The 16882-nt window shown below is 45.0% G+C and overlaps 1 protein-coding gene across 6 annotated transcripts in view; it reads left to right on the top strand.

The window, feature by feature from the left end:
• LDLRAD4 (low density lipoprotein receptor class A domain containing 4) overlaps positions 1-16882 on the top strand; it is a 328427-nt gene that overhangs the window by 48967 nt on the left and 262578 nt on the right. For 4 of the 6 annotated variants that reach the window (XM_084779087.1, XM_084779093.1, XM_084779083.1 and 1 more), the window contains exon 2: positions 10675-10764. The exons of the other annotated variants lie outside the window; for them this stretch is intronic. The gene's annotated coding sequence lies outside the window, so the exon portion shown is untranslated. The remainder of the gene's footprint in view (positions 1-10674; positions 10765-16882) is intronic. 6 annotated transcript variants of the gene reach the window in all.

The raw sequence follows: 16882 nt of genomic DNA, 5'->3' as shown, positions 1-16882 counted from the left end.
TGTTAGTTTTGACAGCCAGACGCTGAGTTCTGGAGCACTTAATGAGGCTTTGATTAAATGATTTGATTAAAACTATCAGTCGATACGGGAGTAGTTGGAAACTTAACTATCTATTTTTGAATAAAGTAGGGTAGATGGTCATTTCCCCCCATATGGTAAAGCCACTTTGAAAGATGAGTGCAGCTGACATCAGTACGGTTCTTGCTGGAAGCTCAAGCAAGGGCCACCAGGAATGACGTGTCTGCACCTTTAGTGTAATAGAGTTATCTGTGTAAGCGTTTCTTCCACGTATGTGTGCCTTTCTCATCCTCTGAATGTTTAAGCTTTTTCTACCTGGTCACTTTCAGAGCTGGTGTTCTCACTGCAATCCTTTGACCCCTCTGAGTGTTCCCTTGTGTGCTCCGCACCCTACTCTTCCCACACAACCCTTCCTATTGAGGAGCCTCTGCACAGTGTGCCTATGGACGCTACCTCTAAGCGCCTGTGGCAGCAGGCTCTTGACACTCTGAATGCACATTCCTAGGGAAAGTGTGTCTATCTGCTTGGACCTATGGTCCCACCTGTGTTCTATGGTGCTTTGTTAGGGGACTCAGTCTGTGCCTCACATCTCCTGGGACCTTGTTAGAAACACAGAGCCTTGGAAATCACTGCAGACCTGCACAGTCCGACTGGCTTTTGCTGGTGTGCAAAGCCTACTGGAATGGCCATTTACAAGCCATGAAAGCTGTGAACGCCAAGGCAATGAACGATGCTGTAGCAGTAAAATGTGTTTTGTTAAGCTATCTCAGAATAGCTGAATTCCAGATTTATTTGAAAAGTCCATGGCAGGTAGTACAGGTGAGTGAGTTCTTTTTGGTTCTGTTTTCTGGGTAGGTCATGAAGTCTTGCAGGATGAGGCTGCAAACAAGGCAAGTTTTACAGCTAGGCCAGAGCTTATTTCTTCTCTGAAGGCAAAAACTCACTGACTAGGAAACCTTTTCAATAGATTACAACTGGCACTGCAAGCAAAGATAGAACATCTTTTAGGCTGTAAGGTTAAACATGTTTTCCCAAATTAAAAAAAAAAGCTGAGCCTGCATATTTGTGTATATATTTAATATCATGACCCTGTATGAATGGGTGGTTATACATATGTCTTTTGCAGACATCACTAATGGACCAACAGGTTCATCCTAGTGAGGTCTGATGTTTTGAGGCCAGGTCTGCTATCTTACCAAGAGGTCAAGATTTGGGCTTTTGAAGTGTTGGAAGCTGGGCATTTGAGCCTTCTCCTGAGGTTCCTCTTCCTAGGAATGCCAGTTATGTGGAGATATGGTTATGCTGGGGGGGGGGCGGGGTGCAGAGAAGAGAGTGGGACCCAATCCAGTGGGAGAGTCCCAAGTGAGCCTGAGGGGGAATGTCCATGCAGTTGGTGAACGCTGAAGAAGTGAGCAGGGCTGGGGACGATGACTTAGAACAGGCTCTAGAATGAATCACTGGCATCGTCAGCCCGCTCCCTCGGATCCATACACGTGCCACCTCATACAACACTTAAGCACATGTCTGCTTAAGGCAGAACACATGGCACCGCGGTTTCTCTCATTGTCTTCAGTTGTCTGCTCTTGAGTCTCAGAGAGGCTGTAGTCTGCTCGAAAGCATTCTCGATTGTACTCGAAGGTCACTTAAATGATGCCATCCCATTTTGGGTGTTATTTATTTATTTTTGTTGTTGTTGGTTTTTTCTTTTTTCTTTTTCTTTTTCTTTTTTTTTTTTTTAGTTTTTGAGACACGGTTTCTCTGCGTAGCCTTGGCTGTCCTAGACTCACTTTGTAGACCAGGCTGGCCTCGAACTCATAGTGATCCGCTTGTCTCTGACATCCCCAGTACTGGGATTAAAGGCGTATGCCACCACGCCCAGCTTTGGGTGTTATTTTAAGACTTTTTTTCTTCTAGATTCATTAAAAAAAAAAAAGACCAACAACACTTCATTTCCTCCCGTGTGTATTGTTCTGTTTAGAGTCCTGAAACATGTGCCTCAGCAGTGCGCCTGTGTGCCTCTGCTTGCAAGCAGGCGTGTAGTGTTAGGCCTCGGGGGTGGGGGTGGGAGGAAGGGGTGGGGGGAAGGACTTGGGAGTACCATGTTGGCTGAAATTCTTCCCAGGACTGTGACATCACCCGAGGGTGGCCTTGTTCTGTTTTCCTTCAAATGCCTTCAGAGGTGGGGCTTCTGAGCTTTGCTGGAGAAAGCACTAGAGCCAAACAAGCATCAGGAGGACAGGAAGCCAGGCTGTCATTTGCGCAGTATATATGGCCTGCTTTTTCCTGGATGAAAGACCGTGGTTGAATGGAGAGGACAGAAGAGCCAGAGAAGCTTCCAGCATGAGGCCTCTGTCCCGCTGAGGCCAACGAAGCATGTGGTGCCTCAGCCTCCGTTGATCCTTCCAGATGGCTGGCAGGTCTTTGAAGACAGTGGGTACTTGTGGACACCAGGAAAGACTCCCAAGTTCTGTGTTCTGAGCCCCAGGATAGACAACCTGTGAGAGTGGCTGTTTGCCATTTCTTATTTCTTCCTGGTGGCAAAATGGGACATCTCACTATTTTACATACCTGCTTTAAGAGGCCCTTCAGTTCTATTTGGGGATAAAAGCTCAGTCTCAGCTGGATAAGTGATGTAACTGGCTTTTGGCTTCTTGTTCTCCCTCATCATGTTAGTGTCTGTTAGTTGTCCACATTGTATATTAATGTGTGTGTATATATATATATATGTATATATATATAAAATATATATAGTAATGGAAAAGATATCAGAGAACATTGTGAAATAGTTGCCTTTGTTTTTTTAAGAACAGGTGTTCAAACTTGTAACTACAGTGAGGATGGCCAGCCGGGGGTGGAGCTTGTGTGCTGGCTCCATCCCCACTCTACTGGCATAACTTTGTACACTGGCTGTTCCCCTCCCCCGGCCCCCCAAAGCAGGGAGTCAGTTGCCATGTTTCCTGCTGTTCTTCGACTCAGACCCCTGCACTGTTCAGCATTTGAGCCCTAGAAAAGTTAAACCTATGATTAACCATTTGTTCATGCTGCACTAATGCAGCCCTGAAGAGAAAGCTGGCGAGCAGTTGTTTGGGACCAGGTCAAAGAGATGCTTCAGTCCCAAGGATGTAGCGTGTGTGCATTCAGTCAATCAAGTCAGTGCTATATACATTGGTGTCTTATACAAAGTTGCAGATGTGTTGCTGTATCTGAGATGGGGTGCTGTGGAATCTATCTTTTCTGCAAAGAATGGCATAAAAATAAAACTGGGTTGAGGAAGGACACTTCTTCTTTTTCCTTAATCTTCCTGTGACACTTATGGTTCTGGAAATTGCTTGCCCACTCCCAGCCCAACTCTTGTCTGAAGGCTTCACTGTGTCGTAAAAGGCTCCACTTCAGGAGATGTAGTTGTCACCTAGAGCACCTCTTGTTTCAGAGCAAGGGAGGGAGTCTCCTGCTGGGTTCCTCTCTTAATCTTTCTCTAAAACAAGTTTCCCCCCTTTTTCTTCCTTACTGATAGAGTGAGAATGTTGAGAAAACAAACTTCAGGATGGCTCAGGGGACGAGTGCTCTTGCTGCCAGGCCTCGGAATGGGAATTTGGTCCTTAGAACACACACTACATGAGAGGAGAGAACCAACCCCCCACAACCCCTGCAACTGCCACGCAAGCCACGGCGAGCTCATTACCCCTACCCCCAAATCTGCCAAAAAAAATACCCCAGCAATCTAAGTTCTCAGGAGGCAGAGGCAGAGGCAGGAGGATCATTGTGAGTTTAAGACTAGTCTTGGTCTTTAGAACAAGTTCCAGCCCTACTAAGGCTATCCTGAAAGACCTTGTCTCAAAAAAACCAAAACAGAACGAAACAACAAATACAGAGTGGCAAAACAAAATCAAAACAAAAATGTGTCAGACCAGCCCCAAACTCAGAGCTGTGCTACCTTCAGAAGTTACCACATTTACCTAGTATGTGTGAGGCCCTGGGTCCTGCCCCAGACACTGGCAGGAAATAAACAGAAAGGTAACAGAGAATGGGGCTCCCTTCTCATTGTTGCTTTTGTCTTCGTCTTGTACCAGGGAAAAGTCCTTGCTACCTGTTAAAAGTCCTTTGCCACCCTGCCGCCTTCTTGGGCCTCACAGGAGCTCCTGCCCACAAACAATGTCAGGAACATGTCTTTCAGGAGATGGTTTGGGGTTAGTGAGATTATCAGCCCCACAGGACCGTATTTTATTACGTTGGAAAGCCACGTGTGGATTCCTCAAATACTTTGAGCAGCAGGGAATGCGCAAGAGGAGACCAGCCAGCGTTTCCTGTGAGTGCCTGTGCTTGTTCTTCCCGTTTTTTTTTTTTTCCTCTTGAGTCAACCGTTCTGCTGAAATCCTAACATCCATGCTTAGTCTTTTTGCTTGGAGTCCTGAGTTTTTCGTTGAGCGTGCTCTTCAAGATTATGGAAAAAACGTGCGTTAACTAGAAGGAAGAATAAAACCTGCGTAGGTATTGGGTCTGCATTCCGACCTGGGATCCATCATCTTTTGTGTAACCCCGTTTCTTCCTCTGCGGGAGTGCTGGTTCCATGCCAGCTCACCACCTGCCTCCTGCCTGAGAGGATCCTAATCTGTGGGTCATTGCTATTTTCACAGCTAGAGATGGGCCCCAGAGAGTCCAAATTCTGCTGGGAAGATGTGGGTTCAGCCTTGTGTTACGGAACTGAAGGTTTTCGTTTTTCTTGGCTTGGGTGTGAGAATCCTGCTGCCTGAGAGGGTAGTGCTCATGCTTACTGAGTGATTTATGAAAGACTAGGATACGTAATAAGTTCCTGAGTATAGATTTGTGGACTTTCCTTAAGAGATTTTTTTTTAAACCTTGTGCTCTGAGATAATAAAATGTTAGAGATGATATTTGACAGAAGTGTGGCCTCCTGGGAGACATTTCTTCTATTAAATCAATTTATTACTTGATAACTTCATATGTGTATATGAAATATCTTGGCCACACACATACCCTCTCTTATTTTCCTTCAGCCTCCACTGAACTCCACTTCTCCATTGAGTTTCCACCCCACTTTCATGTGTTTTGCTTTTGCTTTGTGACTCACTGGGTGTAACTAGGGCCACACGCATGGGCATGAGTGTGAAGCCGCTTGCTGGGGCATGAGTAAACTGGACAGTGGCTACATCTCTGAACACAGTGAATTCCTAATAATATTTTGTTTAGAGAGTCCTTACTTGTGAATCAAAGCACACGCCCTACTTTTTCCTCTAGCAGTTTCAAAGTATCCTGTTTTATGTCGAGATCCTTGACTTTTGGGGGGAGTAGAGTTCTGTGCAGGGTGGGAGGTAAGAATGGAGTTTCACCTTGATGCCAGGATCCTGGCATCATCTGTTGAAGATGCTGTCTTTCCTCCTGTGTGTATTTTGGCATTTCTGAGGCCCTGTCTATTCCACTGATCTGTGTATTTGGTTTTGTGCCAGGCTCCTGCTGTGTAGTGTAAGTTGAAACCAGGTATGGCCGTTCCTCGGGCAGTATTCTTTTCTCTGGAATGGCTTTGTCTAGCTTTAGTCTTTTGTGTCTCTATGCGACTTTCAAAGTTGTTGTTGTTTTTCTGTGTCTGTGAAGAATAGTCCTAAAACTTTGAGATGCATAGATGTTGTAGATTGTTTTTGCTAGGATAATCATTTTTACAATATTAATCCTCCTTATCCATGAATATGGGCAAGCTTGCATCTTCCATTGTCTTTTTCGGTTTCTTTTTTTTTTTTTTTTTTTTTTTTTTTTAAGCATTTTTTTTAATTAATTTATTCTTATTACATCTCAATGGTTATCCCCTCCCTTGTATCCTCCCATTCTTCCCTCCCTCCCATTTTCCCCTTATTCCCCTCCCCTATGACAGTTCCTGAGGGGGATTACCTCCCCCTCTATATGATCATAGGGTATCAAGTCTCTTCTTGGTAACCTGCTGTCCTTCCTCTGAGTGCCATCAGGTCTCCCCATCCAGGGGACATGGTCAGAGGTGAGGCACCAGAGTGTGTGAGAACGTAATATCCCACTCTCCACTTTACTGTGGAGAGTGTTCTGTCCATTGTCTAGATCTGGGTAGGGGTTTAAGGTTTACCGCCTGTATTGTCCTTGTCTGGTACCTAGTTTGAGTGGGTCCCCTGTGCCCAAATCTGCCTATCATAATGTTCTACTTGTAGGCTCCTAGGACCCTCTGGGTCCTTCTACTTTGCCTTTCTCTCATGAATCTCACATCTAGAGTCCCACTAGAATGTCCTCTCCTCTGTCTCTGTTTCCTGGTAAGTGAAGGCTTTCGTGGGCTTTTTCGGTTTCTTAAAGTTTTCACTGTGGAGGTAGGTCCTTTGGGCCTTTGTTAGGTTTATTTCATTGGCAGCTTCGGTGAAAGGATATTTCCCTGAGATCTTTTTCAGTATGTTTATGTTTTATTTGGGGGGAACTGAGGCCACTATAAGTCAGAGCTATTATAGGGAGGCGTGGTTTAAATCTTGCCATTTTGTTGCTTTTGTGGTGTTTCTTAAACTTCTTTTGATCAGCTGCCCTGGTCCTTTGGGTGTGTTTATTCTCTCTAGCCAGAGTCCTTCCAGTCCCCCCGAGGAGCTGCATTAGTGTCACCTTCCAGTGCCCCCGAGGAGCTGCATTAGTGTCACCTTCCAGTGCCCCCGAGGAGCTGCATTAGTGTCGTGAATTCTTGTAGTTTATTTCTGTCATGGGAAGTTTTTATTTCTTCAATTATGGTAGATAGTCCCATTAAGTATAATAGTTGCTCTTTTGGCTTTAAATGTTTCTATCGAGTAATCAGCTGTTGGCGGGATGGGTCTGCCCTTCTATGTGACTTTGCCCCCTCTCTCTTGTGGCTTTCAATAACCTTTATTCTAGGTTTTAGTGGCTTAACTATAAGATGGCATGGGGAGTTTCTTTTCTGTTGTTTTTGGTATTCTGTATGTTTCTTGTACTGGGATGGACATCTTTTTCTCCGTTTTTGGGAAGTTTTCTTCTATGGCTTTGCTGAAAACACTTTCTATGCTTTTGGAGTGTAAGTTTCCTCTTTGTATGCCCACAGTTCATAGGTTGGTGTTTCCATGGTGTCCCAAAGCCCGCCCATACTCTGTTCTTGTATACACTAAAAAATTTGCCATTGACCTTGAACTAATGATCTAACTTGCCTTGTGTTTTATTCTCTACATGATCATTTAATCCCGTTGGCAAGACTGTCCATTGAGCTCCGAATTTGGCTGATAGAGGCTTTTGTTTCCACAGTCATTCCATTTTAGCTTTGCTTTAGCAATTCTCTCTCTTTATTGAATTCTATTTTCATATCTTGAATTGACTTCTTTATCTCATTCAGCCTTTTTTTTTAATGCTCTCAGAATACACTCATGCCTCCTTCGAGTGGTTTGAACCTATTTGTAATCATTCCTGTGAATTCTTTGTCTGAAAGTTGTCCTAAGTCATGCTCTTTGGGGATCATTGCTATGAAGTTAGTAATTTTGGGGGGAGACTGTTGTCTTTTTTCTTTGCGTTGCTTATGTGTCTGCACTGAGACTTTTGCATCTGAAGGTAGTTTATTGAAATTTTCTTTCCTTTCTCTTCTATCTCACCTCCTTTCTTTCTTTTTGCTTTTTTTTTTCTTCCTGTTAACTGTTGGATGGAGGTAGTTGCAATGTTCAAAGAGGACTAAGTCAGCGTGTTGCCTGGGTCAGGTCCAGCTAGCTGCTATTTTCACAGCCTCTGGGAGTGAGCTGGGCAAGCTACCCTAGGGTCAGATCTGGTCCATTCCTCACCTCTACTTTGTGTTATGGGTTCCTATGTACCTCAGTACCCTACTGTAGTTCATGTTTGGCCTGTTCCCTGTTCCCACAGCCTTTGCTGTGTTTTGTGAGCTTTTGGGTGCCCTTGGACACCTTACCCTGGGTCAGAACTACAAGCTCCTTCACTGCTTCTCTCTCTCTCTCTCTCTCTCTCTCTCTCTCTCTCTCTCTCTCTCTCTCTCTCTCATGCACACACCCTTCCCTGGATCAAGCCAGGCCTGCTCTGTGCATCTACTCTGTTTTTCTACACTTTAATCTTTCCACTTTCTGAGAGATATTTCTAGGCACCAACTCGGGCTCACAGGTCTAACTGTGAGGATAAATCTCTCTCAACCTATTTTGAAATTAAGTTTGACTCTTTGAACTCTGCTTTGAAGGACTGAACTGATTTACTTGCTATGACCTTATTGTGTTATGGAGACACTGACTAATCATAATTGTTGAAATTAAAAACTAGCCCCAGGGGGATGGCTAAGTTTGTAAAGTGTTTGGCTCATAAGCATGGAATCTTGAGTTTGACCCCCCCACCCCCACTCCGAGTCTCCACATAAAAATGCCAAGCAGGCTCTACATCTTCTAATTCTCGTGCTGGGGAGGCAGAGACAAGAGGATCCTTAAGGCTATGGGGGGGGGCATGCTAGCCTAATTGATGATTTTTAGGCCAATGAGAGTACCAGTCTTTAAAGGAGGCAGATGACTTTTGAGTACGACACCCACTGTTGTCCTCTGGCTTCAATATGCAAATACCCGCCCGCGATGCACTCACATAGATGTTTAAACAGCCACACACATAAGCTAGGGGCCTCCCATGAGATCAGGATGCTCCAGTGTAGTTCTTTCCTGGAGGGTGGTCATAGTTGAGTGAGAAAAATTATTCATGGGTGATGGATAAGGCAGTTACACATGTACTTAATATATAAATACATATTGTATATATCTGTTATTAAATGTGTTCGTCTTATATTTCTGAATAACAGTCTTTTTTTTTAATGTAATAAAAGTGGTGTTTTAAGGCAGCACACTCATTTGTTGTCTCAGTTTCCATGGTTGAGCTGCTCTGTGCTCTCTGTTCAGCTCTCCTAGGGCTGAAGTTACAATGTTAGGTGGGCTGTGCTTTGCATAAAAGGGAGTCTACTTCCAAGGTTGTTCATGTGGTTGACAGGATTAAATTTCTTGGAACTGCAGGACTGCTTCCCCTGCTCCTTTCCTGGATGTCAACCAGGACCACTCTCAACTCCTTAGAGGCCCCTTCAAGTCTTGCCATGTGGCCCCAGTTCCCTATTGGCAGCCCCGTGCTTCCAAGCTAGCAGGCAGCCCCTCACTCTTAAGTTGCTGTTCAGGAATCTTATCTAAGGAGCCAAGATTAAGGGCCTAGTATCCTGTTCTAGATTCTGTAGGTCTCCAATGTTGATAGGAAGGAGATGGATAAAAACAGGGAGGGCTTTGGCTCATGTATTTGGGGTAGAACTCCTCAGGAATCTCACAGTGCTCTTATCAGTCACTCTTTTATCTGGATACCTCTGCAGTGGTTGAACACTGAGGAGTGGCATATGGTAGGAACACAACTTGAGGGACAAGTCTCTTGGAGAGTGCACTGTGGCACACAAATGACACCGATGGCTGCTTATTCTACCTTGGACAGAATGTGCCCTATGGACTGGCAGGCTGGGTGCTAAGAAGTACCCATTTCATTGGAGGCAGAGCTTTACCTGGAATGGCTTGACAAGACAGGAAGCCACTGAATGAGGCACAGCCATCCCCCTGTGAATGGGGCACAGTGATCCCCCTGTGAATGGGGCACAGTGATCCCCTGTGAATGAGGCACAATGATCCGCCTAGAAGGGGACGCCACACACAGCACGCTCACTATGTCGGGATAAGGGTGTTGATGGTATGTGGCAGGAGCCGGATAACCTGTAACACTAAAGATGCTTTACTATTAGGATGGAGGACACAGAAAGACAGACAACCTTGCGGACACAACCACAGACAGTGTCTTTCTAGTTAAGAGTTTCACCACTACACAGAACTAAATAATATCTTTCCAAGAAAGGATGAGGTGCACTTGGGCCTGCCTCCTTTTACTGTTGAAGATTAGGCACACTGAGTTATCTCAAGGTGACTTGGATCATTAAGAAGGAAAATGCTCTTTTCATCAGGCTACATAGAAGGCTAAGACAGTAGGATTATCAGAGGCCAGCCCTAGGTTACGAAGGGAGACCCTATTTCAAAGAGCAATAGAGAGAGAGAGAGTGACTCCCACTGAGAGATGACTTGATGCTTAGTCGGTGGGAGAGGCTGAGTTTGGCCCCTACATCCCACAGTGGAAGGAGACTCCAGGAAGTTGTCATCAGCTTCTACACACGTGCCTTGGCATGCTTGTGCCTGCATCCATGAACACATAAACACAATAATACAAATTTAAAACTCTCATTGTTACAGACAACTTGTCTGTCTGAACTTAAAAAGACAACGGTCCCACAAGTTATTGCCCATTATTTGTGACTTTGTTTTTTTAAATTGAAGAAAAGGCCACTTGCTGTCTTTGGCGGAGCACAAATGGGTCTGTTGATAGAAACACGAGGACTTAACGCCCTCAGTGCCTCCTAGGAAAGATCCCAATTTACTCCTTTCCTTCACTCCAGAGTTTTGGCTCTGATTCTCTTCCCCCCCCCCCCCCCCCCCCCCCCGTAATACTTGATGTTTATGTTTATTGATTTTGATATTTGTGCCTTTGATTCTGACAGCTCTCAAATGAATTTTGGAACTTGGGTTGGGGTAAATTGAACAGAAAGAAATGAAGAACCAACTCATTGAAATTCTTTGTACTTTCTTCTAGAACTTCAGGCCCTACATTTGCAGCACCAGACCCCTGTTCTCTTCCTGGACGGTTTCTAAGGACAGACCTCAGGCTCTATGTAGTTCAGAGGTGAGCTGAGCGTTACCTTCTTTTTGATGTCTGTGAAGCAAATTTGATGGTACTGGCCAGTCTGTGGCGGCTGGGCACCTTTAAGTTTTCTTTGTTTTTCCATTGGTCTGTGTGCTCAGTTTGAAGAGTGATGTGTAAGTGGCTGAAACTTGGGGTACGTGGAGATAAAATTTAGACGGTGACTGCATTTTTTGGTAGTGCTGACATCCGTTAGTCTAAAGCTAGATTCAGGGCCAGCTCTGGGGAGTCAGTCAGTCAGTCAGTCAGTCAGTCAGTCAGTCAGTCAGTCAGTCAGGGATGGTGCTAGAGGGTGCAGCACTCCATCCCCAGATTTCAGTTTGTTTGCTTTTAGCTCCTCACCTAAAGATGTCCCTTGCCCTCTGCTATGCTGACTCTTAAGTGATTTTATTGACTCTGGTCCTACCTAGTTGACTGGCTTCATGTGACGTTTTCGGACACCAAATGAAGACACTTGATCATTTTTAAAAAGGTGACGGAGTTCTATAATGTTCTATAAACTTTGAGTAGTTTCTTTTCTTTTTTTAATTTGCCAAAAGGTATAGCTCATGACTTCTAACAAACCCCACGCTATCTTTCTAAGGGCCGGGACAGACCCTGATCCCTTTCATTCCATTCTCCTCTCTGTTTTCCTTGCACGCCTGGTCTAGAACTGTGTTTGGTATGCCAACCCAACTGGACACAACTTTTGTCACAGGGTAGATGACCAGCGTTCAAAGGAGTGCTTGGCGCATCTCATGGACGTCTGTGCTGCTGACAATGTGCACTTGTGTGATTTCTCCATTAGCTGGACAGAACAAGATGCTGTTGGAGAAGCCCTTGTTTTTTCAGACATAACGAGCATTGGGGATTTTCGTATTGTGATTTGGCACACTTACTAAAAGCTTAAAGTAGGAGGAAGCCCTCTAGCAAGGCCTGTGGAGTGTGAGTGCAGTTTTCTTGTCTTCTTTATTTCACATGCATTCTCCTTAAGTTCACCCACCCAAGCCTAAAATTGTCTTCAAGTAGTTTTCTAAGTAAGTGAACATACCACTGAATTATGCCCCAAAGGACTGTGAAATCTGATTTACAAAAATTTTGGTAAAAGTAGCAATAATTCCTAAAAATTACATAAGTATCTGATTTCTCTCCTTATATGGGATCACCTCATTCTGTCAACTATTTTAAGCAACTTTAAAATTGGTAATGGAAAACTTTCTCTTGACTGCAGTGCCGTATGTGGCTTTTAGGTTAAATACAAAACTGCTTTCCTCCCCGCCAACGGGAGCAGTTGAAGAACTGCTCACCCTCGCCCGCTGCACAAGTGCACGCCGCTTCGGCATTCCCAGGCGCTCCCAAGCACAGACTTTTGATTCTGAGGTGCTGTGAAAAAGACTTTCACACCTTTAAAATAGGTTCTTACAGCTGGCTGTCCTGGAATGTATGCTTGCTCTGTTACTGGTAAAGCTCACAGCTGGACTGTGAGGCATTCCTAAGTGATGAGCACGCTGGACAGGTGTCCTTCGCCCCCCCCCCCCCAGCTCTGCTTCTCTGGGAGGATGGGGAGGGGTTTGCCTTAATTGTACCTCGCCTGTCTCTGAGTGCAGTGGATTTATTTGGCTTTGGCTTTGAAGGTGGGTTCGAGTCTCCGTGTTTAGGTTGTTATAAAGTATTTTTTAAAATTCGGTCTTCTTGAAGCCTCCGAAGGAATGTGCACCTTGACCATATTGCACTTGCAAGACACAGACTTTGGCTTGAGTTCTGTCCCTGCCGTGTCTGCTCATGTAATTACCTGGGCAAGTTGTCACTCCGAGTCTCAACTTTCCTTATCTCTCAATGGGAGATTTCTCTTGTGGAATTATCTTTGAAATGCCCAATTCAGTATCAATACACATTAAATGCTCAGTAAAATGTCAGTTATTATGATTATTTTTTTCTATTCTGATGTTAGCCATCTGTCAGTCACAGATCAAACATATGTGGTGACTGGCAGACAACATACAGGTGCTGTCTGTGTCGCTTCAGCACCGAGCAGGTTTCCCAAACCACAGATGCGGCGTCTTGCTAGAGCCAGGTGCTACGAGACGGGTGAAGTGCAAGGCTGCTGAGATGTAGGTAGAGAAATCATTAATTAAATCATTAATTCAGGCTCCCTGCTCAGTGGTGAGGACAAGGAGCCACTTTGAGAAACACTCAGCAATTAACCAACAGCCCTATTCAATACCGTGCTTCTCTGGCCTGAACTTCCTATGATTATGTTAAAAGGAGAAAAAAAACAAAAAAACAAAAAACAACCGAAGATCAAAGGCCAGCAGTACCGGGAGAGGCATTTGTGTTGTGTCATTTATGCTGCTAAATAAAGTGACATGTGTGTACAAAATGATAGTGTACAAGGGAACAGAGGAAATTGTAAGAAATGTGACCCAGCAAGAGCAATCAGAGCTGTGACAGAAATGAAAGCCCGCAGTGCCTCCCCTTGAAGGAATCAGCTCAGCTGTCAACTTAGGTTCGTGTGGAGGCTGCAGTGATACCTCTGTCTGCACGGGAGGCTGGACAGTGACGGGTTACCCTCCAAGTTGGTCATTTTGGGAGGTGGGAGCCAAGGTACCAGAAGTAGGAGGCCTGGGCAGGGGGTGGGGCAGGGGGTGGGGCAGGGGGTGGGGGGAGATCTCTTCACTGTCCTCCTGGGTTCTCAGCGGACTGCTGAATTCTTTCAGGGCTCCACTCAGAGTTTCCCTTTGTCTGGAAAGTCCACCCTCTGGCCTTTTCATCCCTATAGCCATCCCTGTGTGACTGGGAACTGGAATTGGAAGGCTGTAGCACCCACCTCCCTCCGTCCCCCCTTCTCTGACTTTGGGTTAAGACTGTCATTAAGAGAGGTGGAAGCACAGCACAGGTGTCGGGAACACTGGGCACTTGTATTTGTAGTTTAGACTTGAAAAACAGAGCTATGCAATGAGGAAGGCTGGAAGGAAGAAAAACCACCTTCAGAGGCGTATCACTAACCCTTCTGTCTGTGGCCCGAGACCTTGGAGTTTCTCTGTTTGGCTCGACTTGCCATCTGTTACTTTATTTTACATGTGTGTGTTCGGGGGCGGGGCAGAGGGCAACTTTGAGTGCCGTTCTTCAGCCATCATCTAACTGTTTCTTCTGAGCCGTTGGTCTCTCACTGGTCTGGAATTTGCTGCGTAGAAGAGGCTGGCTGGCCCACAAGTCCCGGGGACCCACCTGTTTTTTTTTTTTTTTTTCTCTTCAGCACTGGGATTTATAAATCTATGCCACCAGGCACACCTTTAAAAATCTTTTAATTTAGGATTTTTTTTAACATGGTTCTGGGGCTTGAGTTTAGGTCTTCCTGCTTGCAAGGCAAGCACTTATTAACCGAACTGTGCCTTTTGTCCTCTGCCCTTCTATTACCAAGTGACATTTTCTTTCATCAGCTAGACACACACACACAGTGATAACAGAAATATGCCTTTAACAAATTCTTCTAAATTCGAGTGTGCAGCAGCATCACCAGTTGATCACAGTATTGTCAAACTTCTAAAAAAGCTAGCAAAATTTTCCACCTAAAATTTTTGTGGGGGAGGTTAGGGTGTGGGTGTGGGGAAAGAGTATAAAAATAAGACTTTGAGAGATTCTAGGTTGCTTGATGTTCGTTTGTATTTTTCCATGGTGCGGGAGGTTAGAAATAGAACTGCTTTTTATGGGATGCTCAGCAGCAGTTTGAAACCTTGGTTTCGTGGGTTTGGTCTGTCTGTGTGGGTGAGGTAGCTTCAGCAGCGGGGTGCCTTTGGGGGCAGCGTGTGGCATCATGCTCCAGTATCTTCTCTGCGTTCTTGCCCCCTCTGCCTCTGCACTTGGTATTGCCCGGATAAGAGCACTGGAGTGTAAAATGTGCTTTGCCAGGGTCAGGTTCTTAGACCTTGCTTATGGCAACTGATGCCAGTTGTGACAGACTGTGTCTCAGCAGTCCCGGAAAAAGTCACACTTGGTGCATCTGTGAGGGCATTTGCTGGGAGGGCATGACCTTCAAGGAAGATGACCTCCTAAAGCCTTGATGTTGGCGGTATACATGGGCCACCCTTTCAAAAAGTGTCATTATGGATACATATATTTTTTAAAATAATTTTTCCCAAATGGAAGTACTTTACTGAGTTCTTTTTGAATTCAATGCAGAAATAGTAGGAAGATGGATCAACCTAAAATCAGCTTTTAAAAAATCTGTGTGTGTTGTGTGTTGTTGATATAAGTGTGGTGATGCCCATGTCATGGTTTGCGTGTGTGGATAGTGTTCATAATCTTCCACCATGGTACAGGGTCTCTTGTTTGTTGCTTTCTACATCAAGCTTGTTGGCTCTGGAGTGTCTGGAATTCTCTTGTCTTTTTGTGCCAGCGCTGGGATTATAGACATGTGTCACCATGCCTGTTTTTTCATGAGTTTTAGGGAAACCTGCATTTGAGTGATAAGTCTTTACCCAGTGAGCCATCTCCTTATCCCAAAGATACTGTCTCTGACTACTAGGGAACCTGAAAGCATCCTTGAATTCTTTGGTATCATATTTAGTTCTGGGAGAATATTATGACTTTGAAAGGATTCTCAGGAAGGTTCTGGTCTCCCCGGAGGTAGGAGCATTTTCAAACATGAGGTGTGATGATCATTAGAGAAATCGTTTTAATGATGGTCAGATGTGAGACGTCTCGAGCATGGGCAAAGGATAATGTAGGCAAGATTGAAGAAGGAAGGCAGGGAGATGGGACTGTAAATTGTGTGATGTAACAACATGAATGAAACAACACGAACGAGATGGTTAGATGTGTCAGATACACATGAGCAGCACAGAATGAGCAAACTCATATGAGCAACTCAGCAGCTTGTGCTTACGTATTTATTCACTGGTATATGTAACAATAATAAAGCAAAGGAGGTCATGGATTTGAGAAGGAGTAGGGGACATGGAAGAGGTTGGAGGGAAGGAGAAATCATGTAAATATAGTCTACATAAAGGAAACAAAAAAAATCAATCCAAAAAAGGAAGTGTCAATTAGTCTTCTTTGTGTAGGCTTTCTAGTTGAGTGAGTTGCTTTTGTGTTGGTCTTGACTTGTGCCTACATCTGTTTGCTGATGCTCAGATGACTAGTCTGACCAGTGCTTGGGAGAGGTTCCCATTTGACATGAGGTGTCTTGAGGCTTGTCTAGGCTCAAACAGAAGTACAAGGAACAGATTTTCTTTCTTTGCCTGGGGTCTGAATTACCACTCTTTTCTGCATTTTACCTGCATCTCTTTCTTGGAACTTGGGTGCTGTGGTAAAGAAGCCAGGGCTACGTAGCTGGCCAGAGGACAGTGGACTCACTCCATGCGCATCCTTCATTGCATCAGTTTTCTTAGCAAGTTTTCTTGTAGGTGGGGCCTGAGGTGCTATGCTATGTTCAGTCGGACTAAGTTTTGTTTTGGAGGCAATATTCCTGAATAACTGTGCAGATAGTTTACGAATACAATCACGGCAGTTGCCAAATGTGTCGGAGAGAGTCTTCGAGCATGTGGGTTGGTGTTTGTAATGTGTGGGATATGTGATCCACTTAAGAACAGTGCTTTTCTGTGGGGTCCACAAATGTGGTGGAGGGACGAAGAAGCCACGTCACTGCCCTGCTGTTGGTTTCCTAGAGCAGAGTCGCTGGGGACACAGCAAATGCTGTGGCATGTAGGGTGCTTGGGAAGAAAGGTGGGATTGTATGGAGAGGAAAGTGCTGAACTATAAAGTATTGGAGAGCTCTGCATCTCTTATGGGGCGAGGAGAACCACTGAAGGTTTTTCGGGGAAGATGGCATCTTTAGGTATATATTGAGGAAGTTGAATCTGGTGGCCAAAAATCACAAGCAGCTAGGGAGAGACAGAAACTAGGATTAGTTAGGATGAGTAACAATGACTTGAGGTGATGGGGTGTGGGCTGAGGTGGCAAATAATGCAAAGAGGGCTTGTAACAGAAGCCCTGCACAGGTGGATGGGCCAGATGCGGTGAGCGGTGGTGACAAGTGGGACAGAGGTTTGATTTCAAAATGCACGTGTAGGCTTCAGTCTTTGGGGGGTGGTGGAATGAGACGATGGTTTGAGCAGAGACA

The sequence above is a fragment of the Acomys minous genome, assembly GCF_964271855.1.
Source record: "Acomys minous genome assembly, chromosome: 4".
In the NCBI taxonomy this organism is placed as follows: domain Eukaryota; kingdom Metazoa; phylum Chordata; class Mammalia; order Rodentia; family Muridae; genus Acomys; species Acomys minous.
The sequence above is the reverse complement of the archived record's forward strand: the minus strand, read 5'-3'. Positions and strand labels throughout refer to the sequence as shown.